A 20,301-nucleotide genomic window follows, 5' to 3' on the forward strand; every position below is an offset into this window, starting at 1 on the left:
TAAATCATCTCATTTAGAAAGTTAACCTTGGGAAATGATTACTGGTCAGGAGACAATGGTACCGCAGACATATGAGGTAAGAAAAAAATATCTCCCTCCCAAAGGTAATACCATTTCAGTGGTTAGAGGATGAGAGAAAATCAAGGTGCAGGTTGAATCATTTCAAATGAGGGATGATTTATATTTATATTTTAAATAATTGAAGAAAATGAGCACCAGCTAGTTAGACTATATCACAGGAACATACCTAATCTGACTTCATAACCCTCACCCACATTCTCTCTACCAACAGATTTTAGTGAGAACCCACAGGTTTCATAGGATTTCAAACTAGGATCAGTCCTGGGGTCGCGGGGATGGGGGGGGGCACTATTCAGAAAGCTGAAAAAACACTACAATATGAGATTAAATACTCTAAGATTGTTAACACTATTTTCAATATAGTGAGATAATCAAGATGACAAGCCAAAAAATTAAAAATTACTAGTAAAGAAGAACTGATTCTCAGAGGGTCAAACTTTATCTACATAGCTTTGTAATTTACCAAGTGAACAACATAGGATTAATTTTTGTTTCCTGCTATAACTGCCTTCTTTAAGGAAACAGATTAATTTTTATATAAAATATTACCAGAAAACTAATTTAAAAAAATATATGTGTTTTTATCACCAAAGCCCTGGCCAGGTAACTTGGTTGGTTAGAGTGCTATCTTGATACACCAAGGTTGAGGGTTCAATCTCCAGTCAGGGCACATGCAAGAAGCAACCAATGAATGCATAAATAAGTGGAACAACAAATTGATGATTCTTTCTCTCTCTCTCTCAATACTAATAAATAAAATGTTTTTTAAAGTAAGTTTTCTATACATGGGCATCCCTAAAGACACTTTACATTGCAGAGTAAGTAAATAACATGAGGAAATATAAACCTAAGGAACATGTGAAAAATGAAATTATGAGCTGTAAACATTAAACATGATTTTAGTACAAACAGAACGGCAGTTGTCAGGAATAACTGTTGCAGTTTCCTGAAAATAATCATTTTATTATAGCTTTAGAATTGAATAGCTAGAGTTATACACACTAGAGACACATATAAGTCCTTAGATACAAGTTTCTTGAGGAAAGTAATTTCCTGGTTATTTGGGTGATGACAAGCAATATATGTTATTTTTGAGTCACAAAAAAAAATTGCATTGGAAACTATGCTTTCTAATGCACTTGGATGGAAGATGACCTATGACTGAGCCATTTATACAAAAGATAAACCCATTGTAGGAAGTGATCCTTTCTGTAAATTGCATCTGCATTCTTCCTGATCAGAAAATAATATGCAAAGTGACATATTTGAAAACATTACAATTGCATAATACCTCAGTAGTATAGTTCTACTCTTAGAAAAATATAATCACTAAATCTCACAGTAAATATTTGGTGGCAACTATTTCCTAAGCAGAACCTGAATAATAGATGGCATGGAATTTTGCATGATCCTTAACTCCCTCAGCAAATTTTAAAAATGGGAAGTTTCTGTTTCACTATTTTATACCTGATTCTGGTTAAACACGGATATAATGAGTAATGAGTCTACATTTTATCTTATTACTAGAGTCCCGGTGCACAGATTAATGCACATTGAAAGTAAATTAATTAGAAGGTGGCCGGTGGGGCGGGACTGGGTGAGACAGGCCGGACACACCCTGGAGCCAACCTCCCGCGGTCCCTCCCTGGCCAGCCGCACCTGGGGCAGTGCCGGGGCTCAAAGGGCATCTGTGGAGTGAGTGGGATCCCTCCGGCAGGTGGGGTCCCTCTGGCCTGCGGGGATCGGACTGAAACCGGCAGTCTGACATCCCCTGGGGGGTCCCAGAGTACGAGAGGGCACTCTGCAAGTTGCTGTCACTCGGTAGCTCCTGCATTGGCCTTTTCCCCCTGGTGATCAGTGTGCTTCATAGATACTGGCTGGTTGGCCAGTCACTTAGGCTTTTATATATATAGATTTTCTTTATTCTGCACCGGAAAATATTTTTCAATTGATTTTTAGAGAGAGTGGAAGGGAGGGGGAGAGACAGAAAGAGAGAAACATCCAGGTGAGAGAGAGACACATCAATTGATTGCCTCCTGCATGTGCCCCAACCAGAGCCTGGGATCGAGCCTGCAACAGATATACATGCCCTTGACTGGATTCAAACCCGGGACCCTTCAGTCCACGGGCTGATACTCTATCCAACAAGCCAAACCAGCTAGGGTGAGAGTCTGCATTTTTAAATGTATGTTGCCAATGGGAAGTCACTGGAGATGATTCAAATCACATTCTGTACTAGAAAAGATGCATTTAATTGGTGAATGAAAAGATCAGGCCAATTTTTATGTCAACCTTGGCTAAAATCTCCTTAAGAACAATAATGATAATGATTTGCTGCATATGAAACTAATTTAATTACTGTTAGCATTTTAATGGGCCCTAAGGAAATATGCAGGTTCATTAAATGAGAACTCCCTCCTTGAGTTTGGTATCAACTGGCCTTCTCAAGAAGGCATCGCTGAGATCAATGGCTTCAGGGCTTTGTGGTAAGCATGCACAACAGAGAATGGAGTAAATGACACTGTTATCTATTAAAGAGTGTGACTGCAAGTACATTATCATGCTTTTCCCCCTGCCTCCATTTGATTTGAAATCTCTGACTCTCCAAGGCCTTTACTCTGTGTGTTAATATTGAGGTAAGAAATAATGTATTTTTTATAGTGACAGGGAAAGGAGAAGTGAGTTTGATGCATATTTTGTGACCTTGTTAATTTTTAGAAGAATGTTTTTGCAGGTCCAAATATTCACCAATCAATTAAGCAACTAATCAATCAGTTAAAAGGAGAGAGAGAGAGAGAGAGAGAGAGAGAGAGAGAGAGAGAGAGAGAGGATGTTATTCATTGAAGATCACATCCCAGTGACTCCTGGTCTAGGGTTTTACCAATTCTATTCCTAGAGCATTCTTTCTCTGTTAGGGCTTAAATTTAATTGAAGTTTTCATCTTTACTAGGTTTATAATAACAGACAACTTTTGAAACATTATTCTCATTTTGCAGATAAAGTAGGTACACAGATGTCAGATGTCACAGTGCTTTCGTGTAGCACTTACTAAGTCATGCTCTGCAAAGGGCATGTTTCTGGTTTCTTTAAAAGTATCTGAACCAGCCCTCATGTGGTCAACTTTCCCTTAGGGAATCCACTGATAACTCAGGGCAAAAGGAAAGCACTCCATGGAAATAATGTCTAAAGGAGATCCTCTTTGTCCTAAAGAGAAAAATCAAAGAGCAGGCTCAACCTGGATAATGTGAAAAGGATTACTCGCTGACTCAAATCAAAAGTGTAAGTGTCGTCAATTAAGAAGGGGAAGAGGGTGGTTCAGCAGAAAATTGGGGGCCTGGGGCATTTTCTGGAATGTGTACAGTCAGAACGCGCACGTTAGTCAGCAAAGAGAAAGCATGCAGCCACACCTTTCCCACAGACTGAGTAGTCATCCTTCCTTTGTGGTTCAGAAGTGTTTGTCTTGCAGTGCTGTGATTTAAGCCCGATTGCTTTTAAATTAAAATGGCGATGTTAGCAAACCATGGGCTAGGAATTATCAACACTGGCCATACCCCGTCCTACCATGTGAAATGGCCCTCCTGTCATCGCCCTCTCTGTGTTTTGGTATCTTTACTTGTGAAATAAGGATGTTAGACCAGGTGGGTTACTGTAAGTGTTACGTTGCTTTGAGGAGAACTTGAATGTACACACAGGTGTGTAGAGGAGGAGTGCGGGCTTTGTGCCCTCTTGGCTCTCACACATGTAAATTACTTCTGGGGAATCTGCCCCTCTGTCTACAACTGGCATGCCTCCTTTGATCCTGTATCTGTGACCAGGAGAAGCCACTAGCCCACACTGTGTAACCTTTCTGACATTCATTGTAAACCCTCCCCAACCCCAGAACTCGTCACAGATATATGAAGGTTATCAGCGCTGCTCAGCTGGCCAAACCTGACAACACTGGGTGAGGTTGCTTTTATAATCTGCTCTGGAAAATGGGAGCCACACTCCTCCTTCACCCTGTACCCACCCACTCCCATTTCTCTCCGGGGCTCTGTGCTTTCCTGCTTTTAACTTTGGGTGAGACTTTTCCAGTGGGCATTCCGAAATTGGAAACTTGATTGTCTCTGCTTAGATTTCCTTGCTCTCCACGTTAATAAACATCAATAAATCCAGACTCCCTTACTTCCCAAGGCTCTAACTTATTTGTGGCAGTGATGATTTTTTTAATTCATTAAACTTTCGTCGTCCCACTTTCTGTATTATGGCATCCATATGAGCTGCCATGTATTGTTTAACCGTAGTCTCTCATATATCTGAATTTACTTATTCTTGTCTCCAAAGTATGTTCTATCTGAGACACTATCTCATCCTCTCCTCTGCCAGATATTGATTATTCATACATTCTCTGGTCCCAAATGCTTCAGCTTCACTCATTGTTATGTCTTTGTAGCTCTTCTTTCCTTCAAATATAAGGACAACCTATTGTTCCCACAACTCAGCACCCTTTGCTGGGTCTTTCACGTTTCTAAATCCACTCAGAACACCAATTCTTGTTGTTGGCTTGGTTCTTTTCTTCCACATGACTCTCCCCTGTCTGCTTAACTCTTCAGATGCGCTGTCACATTTGTTTAAGCTTTTCCCTATGTAGTTGCTATGACAAAAATTTGTCCCTGGCTGTTAAAAAATGAGGTGTTCAGATGCAAGCCATTTCTGTGGAATGGCAGTAAGTAACAATTTAAAAGGAAAAAACTTGGAACTTCTTGGAGCTGTGGTATCCCCTTAGAGTAGAATGATGTATGCAAAGGGGAGTCAGTATCTTGCAAGGTACCAGTGCTCTGGTCGGATGTACTAGACTTGTTCCCCTCTCTGTGGTCTATGGATAACTCCCTTCATCACACCTCACAAAAAAACAGCTTTGATGCATTTGACTGCCGGTGCTTTGTCTCGTAGGCTTCCATTTCTGATGGCTGCCTTCTTGACTGATGATGTATACTGTGGACCTTTAAAAAATAGATAGCTAGATAGATCTCCAGCAAAATGGGTTTATTCAGGAACAATAAAGAATTTCAAATTCAGACATGCAGTGTAATGGAGATCATGTACAAGTCCAGGGAACAAAAGAGGGGGATAGCTGTTTTATAGACTTAGAAGGAGCTCTCATAAACAGATAGTCCATTGTACGAATATCATAGAAGGCACTTCTGTAAGCCTGGATGGTACAACCAACTACACACCTGGGCTATCTGGCATTGCCTATTTCAGGAAAGTGAAAGTCCCAAGCATTGTGACTTCATTGCCTGAGTTATGGCAGTTTCCCATTGGCTGAGCTGTTGCTGGGCAAGCAGGAACCTTTTCTTTCTGCTGCTGAAGTAGTATAGTCATGAGCCAAGATTTTAATCAACAACGGACCACATATAACTTGGTGGTCCCATAAGATTATAATAAAGCTGAAAATTTTCTATCACCTACTGATGTGATAACCATCAGAATGTCCTAGTGAAACACATTTCTCACATTTGTGATGATGCTGGTGTAAACACACCTACTGCTTTGCCAGTGGGATAAAAAATATAGCTCCTATAATCATGTCTAATACATAGATCTTGATGATGATGATAAATGATGATGTTACTGGTTTATGTATTGACTGTACTGTTATCATTATTTTAGAGTGTCCTCTTTCTACTTATAAAAAATGTTTTCTGTAAAACAGTGTGTTGTATTACAGTGGCAGTGGCCTCACACATCTTCTGTTTACTGTATCTTAACTGCATCTTTTTTTTTTAATCTCATGTTGTTTTGTAACCTGCGGGACAGGATTGTAGCCTGCGAGCATAGGCCATACTATATAGCCTAGCTGTGTGGCTGGCTGTTCCATCCAGTTGCATAAGTGCCCTCTATGATGTTCACACAGTATGGAAATTTCCTAGCATCTCATTTCTCAGAATGTACCTCTGTTGTTAAGCGGCACATGACTGTAGTGTATTAGCTCTTCCTGTAGGAGTTGCAAGGTACATATCTTCCTACTGGGGTCTAGTGTCTGTTGAGTGCATGAGAAGTTTCTCTTCTTTGCCCCTGGACTACATTCTAAATGAGGTTTCCGGTTATTATTTTTCACAGTAGGCTGCTTCTTGTCATTTAAAAAATAAAGCCTTTTTCAACAATTCAGAGCTCATCAGCATGGTGGACTCCTTCCAGTCCTGGCACATGTAACTATTATTGGATGAATTCTGTTTTCTAGAGAACCAATATACAGTTGCTAAGTTCATCTTACATTGTGTCTTTGTTCCAACTGTGATAACCCTGATTCTGTACCTTGAAAACCCCTACTTTGTGATACTCATGTGAAAATATGCAATTTTATATATGCATTTCTGACAAAAAGGAAAAAAATGTGAAGTCCACCCTAGCTTTGTCCGGACAAGCACAGAGAGAGGCGTGTTAGATTGCTAGACAAATATTTTCCCCTAGTTTTGCTGAATGAACTTGATTCACTGTAGGGCCTTTTTTTTCCACATAAGCAGGCGAGGTGGGCTGCCCGGGAAGCAGCCACTGCCCCGCTCTCCACAAGACACTAGTGTGAATCATCGGCTTCATGAATGAGAAGAATAGGAGGAGGAAAAAAGAGACAAGGAGCTTGTTGCTAATGCCCTCAAACAAGGCAAACATTTTATAAATAATTTTCAGATAATATATGACGGGTTGACTTTTGGGTTTCGTTGTTTTGAATGGAATGCATAGAAAAAAGAACTTGTTTCAACGAAAGTTTTATCTGATATCCTATTCATATGCCAATTCTTTCTAAACTGTTTGGCAGCTTTTTGAATGTACAGAGAAGGCACAGTGTTGAATCATGTTGCTTTCAAGCACTGTATCAGTGCAGGCAGGAAATGAACTTGGATATTGTCGATCCCACCTAATATGCAAGGAGAGCTCTGGTCAGAGTGTATGTCCACCTCATTTTGGAGGAAAATTAGGGTTGAGATGTACCAGTGTACCTTGCCACAGACTTAATGCCTTTAGCAGAGGACAAAAAAACAAAAGAAGGAAGAAAGGGAGGAAGGAAGGGAGTATGGAAGGAAGGAAGGAAGGAAGGAAGGAAGGAAGGAAGGAAGGAAGGAAGGGAGGAAAAGGAGGGAAGGGAAGGGAAGGGAAGGGAAGGGCAGTGAAGGGAAGGGAAGGGAAGGGAAGGGAAGGGAAGGGAAGGGAAGGGAAGGGAAGCTAACATAGATGCTGGACAATTTATAATAAAGTATATTGAATTTCTTCCTCACTGATGTCCAGTGACTTTAATTTTATAGGATACACTCAGCGAGACTCTTGTCTAACCCATGAGTAAGGAGCAACAAGGTAAAGAGAAGGAACACTGGAATAAAAGTAAATATTATCATAATGATTAATCCCAGTTTCAGGTGCTGACCCCTGTAGACCATTTAGCTTCAGTGGAAGGTCCAGGCTTCTCAGTTTGATGTACTCCATGACACGTATCCTCTTGAACTCAACCTCATGCCCTTACCAACCTTGAACTTCCCCTCATATCCTCGTGGTTTCATGTTTCCACTCTTAGCTCATGCTACTCCCTGTACCTGGAACATCTCATTCCCTTAACTAATTCTAGAGAGCAGAATTCAGCACAGGCCTCCTCTTTTCTGCATGGCCTTCCTAAGGCCCATTCTGGGCTGAGTATCCCTCCTCTATGCTGGATATAACTGTTAGCATCTTCCTCAGTTCTGTGTACCAAACTCTGAGGTTCTTAAGGGAAAAGACTGCCACTCATTCATTTATTCATCCAACAGAGATTTATTGGATTCCTATTATGTGCCAGACATTGCTTTAGAGACTAGAGATAAAATGGTGAAAAAGGCAGATAAGATTCCTGTTCTCTAGGAATATACATCCTAGCAGGGGATACTAAAAAGGAGACCACTAAGCTAGTAGGTTAAATACTACAAACAAAGGGAGCATATGGCAATGTGCAGGAGAGTGCCTGCTGATTTAGATCGGTGCTGAGGCAAGGCTTCACTGATGGCTTTGAAGTGAGACTCAAATGTAAGAAGGAGCCAGCTACATGAGGGTCTGGGGACAGTGTCTAAGTCAGAGAAATGCAAGGGCAAGGCCTGGAGGAGGAATGAGCGTGTGAATTAAAAACCCTAGAAAGGGCTGTGTGGCCGATGGATCAGCACATCCCAGCAGAAGTCAGGGTTAGATAATGTAGGGCCTGAGGGTCACAATGAAAGTGGGGGTTTTATTCTCAGTGCGATGGGAAACCCTGGGACAGATCTAAATATGAAGTTGTGGGATGTGACTTGTATTTTGTAGAAATATAATAACTGGATTTTACTTCATATCTGCAGAGCCTGGCATAGCACCTGCTTCTGCTCCATCACGACACCCCAGGGTCAAGCTGCTTTTCCACTTGTGAACACCTGCCTTTCTCAAGGCATGCGCAGACCAGTGAAAAGAAATCTCAACACTGAAATACACAGTGCAGGCTGAGTTCCTCCTCTGGCCTCCACGATCCCCTGGCCTAGGCCCAGCTGTTTAAAACTTCCAGAAGTCAAGATTGCTTCCAATATTTTTCTCACAGTTTTATACATAATCATTTCATTTTGGTTCATCCCACTTATACCAAATTGGGCAGCCTCAGAGGTGCTGAGGGATTGTCTCCAGGCAAGGCCACAAGGTGAGGCAATAACAAGGACTAGAAGGACCTGTGGTGCCTTCTAAGATTGACATGATACTTTCTAGGACATTCTGAAGGCAGTAATCAAGGCCTATACTCACTCTGTGTCTTTCTCCTAAGGGCCTCTAACCAGTTCCTCTGTGAGTTAACATGGGCATACCCACAGCAGCCTGTATTGTTAAACATGAAATCCAAAAATCAGAGCACACAGGCCCACATGATACCACCTGTGAGATGAAGCTCATGTAGCCTGTTTCACATCCCCGGGGAAGGCAGTCTTAAGTCACTCTACCAGCAGAAAGAATGTCACTGTGCTCTTTTAAGTGACCCCCACATCTGCTTGTGGTGCCTCACATCCATGGTGGAGCGATCTTTGATTATTTGCTTCAAAGACTTACTAACCCCCTGGGAGTGGAATCTATCTTTTTTTCTTTTTTTGGACTATACTCGATCTCAGCTGTTTCAGGCTGGCTTGAATCCACACACGCTTGCATTTCCAGGTAGAAGTCAGGTGCTTTGTAAATAACCAGTCCTCTGAAAATTGCAAAGTTGTTTTAATCTTTTGAAGAGAGCATTTCAAACTTACACTCACAAAGAGCCAGACCTTCAGCCACAGACTAAAAGGCAGTAACAGTGGTGACAGTGAAGTGTGCACCAGGGCCTTGTCTTATGATAGCAACGATGTGGTAGGTCCTGGGGTCACTCAGGATGTGCCTGTTCTTTCTAAAGCAGGGAGTTGTCATAGCCACTCATTTTTAACGTGTATGTTTTTTCTAATTATACCTTTTTTAAAAACACTGGGATATTGTGAAAAAAGGAGTTAACAGCCAGGCTGGCATGGCTCAGTGGTTGAGCATCAACCTGTGAACCAGGTGGTCACAGTTCAATTCCCGGTGAGAGCACATGCCCTGGTTGTGGGCTCAATCCCCGGTAGGGGGCATACAGGAGGCAGCCAATCAATGACTCTCTCTCATCATTGATGTTTCTATCTCTCTCTCTCTTTCCTTTCCCTTCCCCTCTGAAATCAATAAAAATATATTTTTAAAAAGGAGATAATAAAAAAACTCAAAAAGCTCAGAGAAACAGTTATTGTTACCATTCTAGTTCATCTATTTCAATTTTCTCTCTCTATAAGTATGTATATTTGTACATGTTTCACTATGTATTACCTCTGCTCATGCAGACATATTTATAAATATCTATACTTTCTTTTACAAAGTTGGCATCAATTTTTATATTTTATGTACAATATGAAAGTCTTATGTTCTTCCTATATAAGCAGCCACTACTTTTTGCCTTCTCTGCAAGTGCTAGGCAAGTGGTTTTAACTGTATTTCATTGGCCTTTTCCTGCAATATTTATAATATGCATCATCTTGATCAAGGGCAAGAGACAAATTAGATTACTTAAAGCTTAAATGCCTTCCTCCTGGTCAGCTGCCTTTATTCAGCAAATTCATCGCATGCTTAGTTTTTACTTCACTGTGTGTCATATAGACTGGCTTTTAAGTGGGGGAAAAAAGCGCCAATGACAGTGTGTGTGTTTGGAGAGAGTGCTGGACCAGGGGTCAAGGGTCTGGTTTCACACACCAGCTGTTCTCAGGACAAGCAGTGTACCTGGTATTTCCCTTACTCCTAAAATGGAAATGTGGATCTCCAAGGTTCGTTTACAGCTAGGAGAGTCAACCCTTGGTTAGCATCCTGTTGCTATGGGACCTTTCCAAATAGCCTAAAAAATGGTTGGCCTGCTGTGAAAATGTAGGTAGTAGTTCAATTAACTTCCTGGGCCGGCTTAAGCAATAAGCCTAGTGACCTCAGTAGAGCCGTTCAATGATACTGAAGCAAACAATTACTCGGCACAATCTTTCCTTCCAAGTGCTTCCCACTGCTCAACATTAATCATCTTGTTAGTCATTTCAGACAACGGATTCATTAATTCCTTGCTGCTTCTTACTCAGCTTCATTATAGAAAGGCCAAAAGTCTAATAGACAGTGAAGGGAGGATGTTTTCTCAACCACGTGCCAAGGAATGGGCATGTCTCTTCATAAGTAGGAAGGCAGCTCCTGAATGGATCTTTGTCCTTACAACCTTGGCCCAACGTGCATTTCCACCTCTGTCCTCCATAACTGCTCCCTGATTCCACAGCCCAGCCTACCTGCTGGTCCGTCACTCCCTGCCCTCCACCCTCTCCCTTCTGAGCCTCTGCTGGGAATCTGTTCCTATGAACAACTGGCTAATTCTGACACTTTATTCTGGTCTCACTTTAAATGTCACTTCCTCCAAGAAGCCCTCGACCCTTTTCCTCTCAATTGGGTTCAGTGACCCTTCTCTAAGCTATCACAACACCCTGTGATTACCCTCACTATATTTTGTATCATATTGCACTGAAAATGCTTACCTTGGGTTGGGTTCCCCTCCTAGAGTATAAATATGTTGAAAAGACCCACTTGTCTTTTCAAAGCATTCATTGGCACCAATTCTAACATCAACAGGAATACCCAATTTGGGGTGTGATAAAGAAGGGAACTTGATTCAGTGCAAACAGCTCAATAATGCTGCAGTGCAGCTGTGAAAACAGCACCATGGTGAAACAGCTCAATTGTGATACAGCGTGGCTGTGAAAATTGCACAGCTGTAGAGCAACTCTGGGGCCACTCCACGCCTGCTCCACTCAGTATAGAGACATCTTAGGTGTTTCAGCTCAGCCAGCAAGACCCATTCTTCATTGGAAAGGACAAATGTGCTCTCCCAGCCATAGGGAACTTGGCTCATATGGACAGAAGACCTCTCCCCTGGTCCCTGATTGATCTGTCCTCATGCAAATGAGGGGGTCAAATCCTCACAGTTTGATTAGCCCGAGTCACCATCCTGATTAGTCAGAGTAGAGCCACTCTGATCAGAACTGCACAGTGCCTATTGGATAGGGAAAGCCTCAGTCCTACTGGTTGAAACAGGATTCCAGGAAACCTTTATAAGGGCTGGGTAAGATGGCAGAAACACCGTGCAGGCAGGCAGTTCAGTGCAGAGGCAGGCAGGTTAGGCTTCTCCACAAAAGGCTGCTATGCTCTGCCTTTTTTTGTTGTTATTGTTTCTTTTTGTTTGTTTGTTTGTTTTGTTTTGTTTTAGTCCAGTTAGCCACCAGGAGCCATTCTTCGTAGGTGTCTTTTTTCTTTAGAATTAACACCATTAAATCCCTTTCAGTTAGCATGGTGGCTGGCACCTGATAGGCTCCCCACACATATTTATTAAATAATGTATCTCTGCATGCTTTTTGTCTACTTATTTCTACAAAGTGGATGACAATGTCTAGGAGATGGGTAGGAACTCGATAGAAGCATCAAGCAGGAAAACCACATATGAAACATTTAAAAGGTTCTTGCCATTATGCCAAGTGCTTTGTATATGTTATATCATGTTTGCATTGACTAAGTGTCCTTTGTGTCCCCTGCATTTGCTAGGCACTATAGTAGTTGGACAAGAATAGAAACTATGAATCCCATCTTCAAGGCCACTGAAGGGAGCCAGTTAGCCTCTATGGAGTAGTTAGAATGCTCGTGTGTGATAGGCTATGTCTGTATTGAGTATGAAGGCTATGAGGCTATGATTGTGCAGGAGAGTTCAAAGCATCCTGAAAACTCCATGAAGAATTCTAGACCTGGTGCCCAAACGACCCTGAGGACTCCCATGTCTTAACAGATGCACATTCCTTGATGGTGGTGGGAGGGAGGCAGATCGTCACTCTGTTTCAGAGTTGGAGGAGGCAGGAAGCTTTTTTCTCCCTCTATAGGCTATTGTTTATAAGAGGGATATGGTAGAAGGACCTTGTGCTAAAATTGCGGGTCCGACATTATCCTTTCTTTACCTCACTTTGGTATTCAGCTTGAAACAACTCAACACTGCTTTATCTGAGTTAGCATGCCTCCTCTTTTAAGACACATTAGGAATTTTAAGTAAATTAGTGGAGTCAGCAGAGATAGTTGTGCCTGAAAGGGATTGTGCAGGCTTGAAGTGGGATAGGTCCTCTAGGAGACAAGCCTCTAGAACATGGAGAATGGCCAAGAGAGAGAAATCAGAAGACCCCAAAGATAGGCTCTGCGAATGGTAGGTCCTGATAGGTATTTTCTCCTCTCCTTGAATGAATGGAGTGGTCACATTTGTGCAAAGCAGGCCTAGGTTAAGGAAATCATACGTTGTTGTTCGTTCAATGTTGTAAAGTGTCTGAAATAAAACACTAGATTAAATATTATTTTAAAATATTATCTAAAGATTTTTCTCTCTCCACTATTTAGCAGATTTTTCTGGGACTGATTAGGAGTCTTCCCTACACAGAATGCATTAATGTGTTTCTCAGTGGAAAAAAAGAGAGAGATCCAGAGAGGAAGAAGGAACATCTTTGTTTGGAAATAGCTCTGCTTAAGTGTCCATAGGAAATAAATTACATGTCCCCGGGTTCTGATTTGATTTTTAATGACTTACTGGCTTTGCAAAATAAGACACTACTCAGGAGAAAGTACATATAAATTGAAAGATATCCAAATTTAAAAAAAATTCTGTTCTCTTCTTTTGGGATCACAATCAGAATGCAGGTATAATTTAAATAAAGCCAAAGAAGAAGCCTTTTCTTATGGTCTGCATAAGTTTTTCTGTTAAATATATCAGATGTTTTCCATGCTGAGAGCATAACCTCCTCTGTGAGTTCTTGCTTGCGACTTAAGGCAGAAGTATTTGTGCATATTACCCAGTTAGTCCAAAGAGTACCTGTAGTTGTTTTGTCTTGAGATACAGAAATCATAAAAAAACTCTTAATTTGGAATCACAGATCATGGAAGGATAAAACAGACAACTGAAACAGAACAGATGCAAGTATGAAAAAGAAAAATCTTTCTCTGCCATAACTATGCTCTTTTGTAAACAATGAATGCCATCGCAGTGATAAATGAGGGAAATTACTACCTGTTGTATCGTTGGGCAGAGTGACATCTCTTGGTTATGTTGCAGTGTTTAGTAATTGCTAATCTTTCTCCCTGAAGCAGTAGAGGGTGCTATGCTGACATAATTGAAGAGATGCTAAGATTCTAAATAAGACCAGGACTTAGGGCTGCCTTCTCTCTTCAAGCTACTCATTCTTGGGAGAGGGGAATAAAATTATTACAAAGGCCATGTTAAAGGATATAGACAAAACAGGAAGTCCTAAGAGAACATGGGAAATGATCAAGTTCTTCTAAATCTCTTCTAAATTTGTACTATTTTGAAGTATTTAGCAGAGCCAAGGTATGGCAAGCTTTAAGAAATTATAAGGTGACTGAGACTTTGTCTGAAAGCAGAAGGCAGGATTTTGAACAGATTCCTACGATTAGAGAAGACATTTGACAAATGGTGAAGCAATTCCTACAATCTCATTATTGTTTGTTCTAGTTCTTTGAGTTGTTTGCATATCTCACGAGTGTCAGAATTTTATCAATATAGATTTGAAATATATTTTGGCAAGTCTACCTCATGCTTTATTTTAGAATCATGCATTTTAGAACTGGTCAGCCCTTTGGTGGTGACTGAAAACATTAACCGCAATGTTAATGTTTTAATATACAGAGACGTTGGCACCAAGAAGTAAGTGGCTTGTTCAGACCTGCCAGCCCGTTACTGGCAAGGCCAGGACTGGAACCCAGTGTCCTTCCTCCTGGACTACATACAGCCCTCTCTTTCTTTGGCGCTGCTTTAAATGTCGGTATTTTATATGCTGATAATACATAAGCATAGTATCATACTAGTTATAGTCATTGATCACTTTAGTCTTCAAGGCAGTTTACATACACTATCTCACACTTCTGTAACAAAATGTCTTTAAAAGTATATTATTAGTCAAAGAAAGACCTGCCCAGTTTTATGGAAAACTAACGAAGAAATAAAATATCTTTTTGCAGTGCTGTTTACAGAGCAATGTCCATTTATACCTAGTTAATCAAGTTTCTTTATATTCAGCCTGCTTTTTGCCTCCTTTAAACTGCCTTCTGAGTGCCTACTTTTGCTATTTCGTGTGAACAGTGGGGTTCATGTTCGCCTGACTCAGAGTAGGGAGCCTTAGCCAGATTAATGGGGTTGTGTAACACCTTCTTCAGTCAGGCCCAGTAATTGTGGTGGTGCGATGAACAAAAGGTTTGCCGGCACCTCTGATGCTTCAACACGAAGGTGAAAAGTTCAGTGATCTATCTTAAACCTCAGACCTGAGAAACACCTTCAGATTATCTGAGGGTTGAGATCATGCCTCTCAGCATCTCTATACAGCATCTGTGCATCTTTCTTAACTCACATGCCCTGATGTAGTTAAATAGGACAGGAAGGAACCCATCCCTGATAAAGTCTGGAAGCTATTTGCAGGGACATTGATAGAAATAGAACCAGTTATGCTCAGGGTCATGTCATGAAAGTATAGGTTTTGAATTCCTAGTGGGCCCTTCCTGGATGACTTGAGGTTAAAAAAAAATGGTCACCTTAAGTTCGCACAATAGGACTAAACTTGGAAATCATCCTTGGGAAGCACAAAGGAACTGGTCCAAAAGCCCCAGAGGGTCCCTGGGAACTGTCTATCTAAGAAGGGGAGGAAAAGGTTGAGAGAAGTGAACCTGTAAGGACCAGGCTGGAAAGAGGGTCTTCTATGTGCAAAAAACACTATGAATACAGATTTGACCCTAATGGGAGAACTAAACAAGATAATCAATGCCTATAAAATATTAAGAGAGTTGATGGGGGATATGTTCTTGTTCACTATTTAATGATTCCAGGAGACACTCATAAAGTGCAAAGATTTTATTTTGATTAAAGGGAGTACGACTTTATTGAAAAGGTAACAAGTATAAGTAAATTATGTTATATAATAAATAATATATATTATATCAAGAAAGAACATAGGCGCCGAAACCGGTTTGGCTCAGTGGATGGAGCGTCGGCCTGCGGACTGAAGGGTCCCAGGTTCGATTCCGGTCAAGGGCATGTGCCTGGGTTGCGGGCACATCCCCAGTGGGGGGTGTGCAGGAGGCAGCTGATCGATGTTTCTCTCTCATCGATGTTTCTAACTCTCTATCTCTCTCCCTTCCTCTGTAAGAAATCAATGAAATAACCATTTGCAACATCATGGATGGAACTGGAGAGCATTATGCTAAGTGAAACAAGCCAGTCAATGAAGGAAAAATACCACATGATCTCACTCATTCATGGATAATAAAGACCATTACAAACTTTTGAACAATAATAGATACAGAGGCAGAGCTGCCTCAAACTGATTGTCAAACTGCAGTGGGAAGGCCAGAGAGAGTTGGTGGGCAGGAGGGAGGGGAGTAAGAGATCAACCGAAGGACTTGTATGCATGCATATAAGCATAACTAATGGACATAAGACACTGGGGGGTAAGGGAGGGTAGGGGTTTGTCAAGGGTGGGGGGGAAAAAGGACACTTATGTAATACCCTTTGTAATACTTTAAGCGAAAAAAAAAAAAAAAAGAGTAAGTAAAAAAAAAAAAAAAGAAAAGAAAAAGAAACACTGCAGCTCAGCCAATGAAAAGCCCTCATCGCCCGAGCTCTTGCTTTTTGCCAATGAACTTTCATTTTTCTCTTGCTTAGGACTTCCTGTCTCACCCTTCCATCTTGTATAGCCTCTGGGAGTATCCCTTTGCTAGCTGTCCAATTCAGGAATCATTTAGTAGAGCCAATTCAACCTTCAAATTTACTCGGTTAAATTTTATTTATTAACAACAGTGAGCAGGAGAGGGAAAGGAGTAGAGATCAGAGGTCAGAGGTCATCAGAGACCATAAAGGCTACATAAGAGTGAGGGTTTTCTTCTTAGTGAAACAAGATGCTGCTGTGGGGTTTTAAACAAAGAAATTATGAGATTTGATTTATGTAAAAAAAAAAAAAAAAAAAAAAGAAATCAATGAAATATATTTAAAAAAAAAAAAAAAGAACATAGGCTAGTAGGCTTTAAGGCTTAAGGAGTTGTTAAATTTTATATCGCCAATGGATTAATGAAGAAATTAGGACTAATTTTAACATTATCCCTGTTTTCTTTACTTCACTTTGGACTTATGGATATTTTCTGTATAGAATATTCACTTAATATAAATATGAATTTAGTAATATCCTTTTATGAATAACTCACTAATATACAAGTCCGTTGTAGAATGTAATACACTCCCCTTGCTCCAAAGTCTCAGGAGGAAGAACGGTATATGTAAAAAAATATAAGATTTTGGAGCCAGGCAAACCTGGCCTCACCTCAGCTACTGAACTTCTGTATGATAGTGAGCAAGTTATTTTAAATTGCTAAATCTTGTTTTCAATTTCAAGACAATAGGAAGAAAAGCCTTAGAGTGCTTACCTTTTCCCAAAGTTTGGAACTGTGATTTTTTTAAAATATATTTTTTATTGATTTTTTACAGAGAGGAAGGGAGAGGGATAGAGAGCCAGAAACATCAATGAGAAAGAAACATCGATCAGCTGCCTCCTGCACACCCCCTACAGGGGATGTGCCCACAACCAAGGTACATGCCCTTGACCAGAATTGAACCTGGGACTGGAACTGTGATTTTATAGTTTATTAATAATGATATTTCTGGGAAATCAAAAGTAGCTCCATATTATAAGATGGGAGATGTGTCAACTCTTTATGTACCCATCTTTAGCAAATTAGTTGGTGCTCTCAGTTCTCATCACCATCTTTCTAACCTTGTAAGGTTACAAATATTAGGATCATGTTTACCACCTGTAAAAAAATCCAACAGAAGTGCTATTTCATGTTTTGGTGTGTGTGTTTTTTCTCCTTCTCAACCACATCCTCTGCTAATGATTTCTATGGGCTGGAAACACTGTGAAGAAAGAAATATTTAGTTGAATTTATTTGAAATGAAACTGATAGCTTCACTAGTGATCTCATAACCTCAAAGCACTTTAGAAACTGAGTAATCATTGAGGATGCTAAATATAGTGAGTACGATGCTTAAAACCTTCACAAATAAATCCATATTAAATCTTATTCTACCACTAAGTAGCTTTGCTTTTGAAGTAGCTTTTTAGATCATGGATTTCTTGATGGAAGTATTGAGTTTGGTTCTAATAGTTGCTCTTTGTTTGATTTTCTTCCCAATTATGTAAGTTAGGCCTCTCTCTCTGTAGGACTTTTTATCATATGTGGAAGTAAGATGCTAGAACTATGGTCCATGTGTCCAAAGTCTTTTTAATCCCCAGCTCAATTCCCGAGTAAATATCTCATATCCAGCTTTAAGTAACAATGAAAATATTTCCTTTCCTTATAGAGGTTTTCTGAATACAATATGCATATTATTATCTATAATAATAAAAGAATAACATGCTAATTAGACTGGACAGCCTAACAACCTTTTGGATGTCATTCCAACGTCCTTCCGGACAAAGCCGCGGTGGCGGAGGCCGAGGCAGAGGTGGTTGGGGTGATCAGGCAGGCAGGCAAGCAGTTAGGGGTGATCAGGCAGGCAGGTGAGTGGTTAGGGGCAATGAGGCAGGCATACCGAGTGGTTAGGGGTGATGAGGCAGGAATGCAGAGTGGTTAGGGGTGATGAGGCAGGCAGGCATAGTGGTTAGGTGTGATCAGGAAGGAAGGCAGGGAAGCAGTTAGGAGCCAGTGGTCCTGGATTGCGAGAGGGTGCAGGCCGGGCTGAGGGACACCCCTCCATGCATGAATTTCGTGCACCAGGCCTCAGTTAAACTAGAGGCCTGGTGCACAAAATTTGTGCATGGTGGGGGTGGGGGGGGTCCCTCAGCCCGGCCTGCACCCTCTCCAATCTGGGATCCCTCTCACAATCCAGAACTGCTGGCTCCCAACCATTCGCCTGCCTGCCTGCCTGATTGCCCCTAACTGCTTCTGCCTGCTGGCCTGATCACCCCCAACCACTCCCCTGCCAGCCTTATGGATGCCTAACTACTTCCCTGCCAGCCTGATTGTTCCCAACTGCCCTCCTCTGCTGGTCTGGTCACCTCCAACTGCCCTCCCCTGCAGGCCTGGTCCCCCCATAACTGCCCTCCCCTGCAGGGCTGGTGCCCCCTAGTTGCTCTCCCCTGCATGCCTGGGTCCCCCCTCCCCCAAACTGCCCTCCTCTGCCATTCCCCCACCCCACCCCATCCCCTGCTTGCCTGATTGTCTCAGACTTCCCTCCCTTTCAGGCCTGGTTTCTCCCAACTGCCCTCCCCTGCTGGCCATCTTATGGTGGCCATCTTTGTGTTGGAGTGATGGTCAATTTGCATATTACTCTTTTATTAGATAGGATAAACTTTATAAATGTAACATGCATGATTTTCTTGGTACTAAATAAGGATAATTCTCATTTAAGTGTATATATAACCATCTGTTTAATTTCTTTAATGTAGCCATAGACACAAATTACAATTTGTAAATGTGTTAAGATAGAACAATTGTCGGAAAAAATTAATTTAAATATTCATTATAATTTTTACCCATTTATTTCATATATTGGTCTTAGGAATCACTCCTAACAAATAATTACACCCTACAAATAATTGACTACAGGCCTGGGAGACATGATCCCCTCATCTTCTTCAGTGGAATCCTGGGCATCATGTCTCCTGTTGGCCCATGCTCTCTCTCTAGGCTGATGTGGTTGTTGTTGTTGAACCTAACACTGGGGCAGCTCGGGAAAGGAAGACTATCCTGAGTGGCACCTTTCCTTTAGTAAACACTTTTTGGCTTATATAAGATTTAGCAAAGAGTCAAAGAAGACCCACTCGGTATTTCTCTTACTTACATGACTGGGGCATTTTGCTGTAGAATAGCATTCCTCACTTTTTCATATTTGTACATATGAGGAGTAGATGGAGCACTCTGTGGGGATGTATACTATCCTCAGACACCGAAGCTTCTGCTGGCTTTATGTCCATGACCTCTGTATCAAGGCAGGACTAGACCCCGGAGACAAGATGCCTGGGCATGAGTGCCACACTGAATCCCAATTATGCATGACCCTTCAGTATAGTCATGTCATTTAATAACCTTTCGTGAGAATAAGGTAATTATGAAATATGTTGGGTTTTGCCAAAAGCTCTTTAAAAAGCCACATAAAATAGTATATGAGGTCACCTCTGATTCCTAGGTAAAGATCCCTCCTCCCTTCCCTAATTCATCCTACTCCACACCCTGTCCTGCACCCCACCTCCTGTACAACCCAACGAACTCACCCATAGTTTAGTTTTCTTTTCCAAAAGCAATGTACCACAAATTCCTATTCTTTGTCATGTGTATTTTGGTTTCCTCTTTGATTTTCCTTTTTTTCCCCCAGGTTTCCTGTTGATACCAACATGAGTCTCAAGGGCTTCCTTTGGAAAAAAAGAAAGGAGAGATTCAGCTTAGAGCCACGAAGTGGAAAGTGATGGTCATGAAAAGGCAGCCATGGCATGTAGCAGGGCAGAGACAGGGCTCACCACTCTCCTCTCCCAGGAGCCTCCTCCCTGGGAGGGCATCCCTTTGGAACAGAAGCACAGTCCATCCCACAGGGATTTGCCAATTGTGAGCGCTGAG

The 20,301-nt window shown here is 41.4% G+C and overlaps 1 protein-coding gene across 1 annotated transcript in view; it reads left to right on the forward strand.

The window, feature by feature from the left end:
- The window catches only part of NRG1 (neuregulin 1), a 960,018-nt gene that overhangs the window by 545,251 nt on the left and 394,466 nt on the right, over positions 1–20,301 (forward strand). The window lies entirely within an intron of this gene.

The sequence above is a fragment of the Myotis yumanensis genome, unplaced genomic scaffold (assembly GCF_028538775.1).
Source record: "Myotis yumanensis isolate MYYU_CA2020_CCGP unplaced genomic scaffold, mMyoYum1.0.hap1 SCAF_3, whole genome shotgun sequence".
In the NCBI taxonomy this organism is placed as follows: Eukaryota; Metazoa; Chordata; class Mammalia; order Chiroptera; family Vespertilionidae; genus Myotis; species Myotis yumanensis.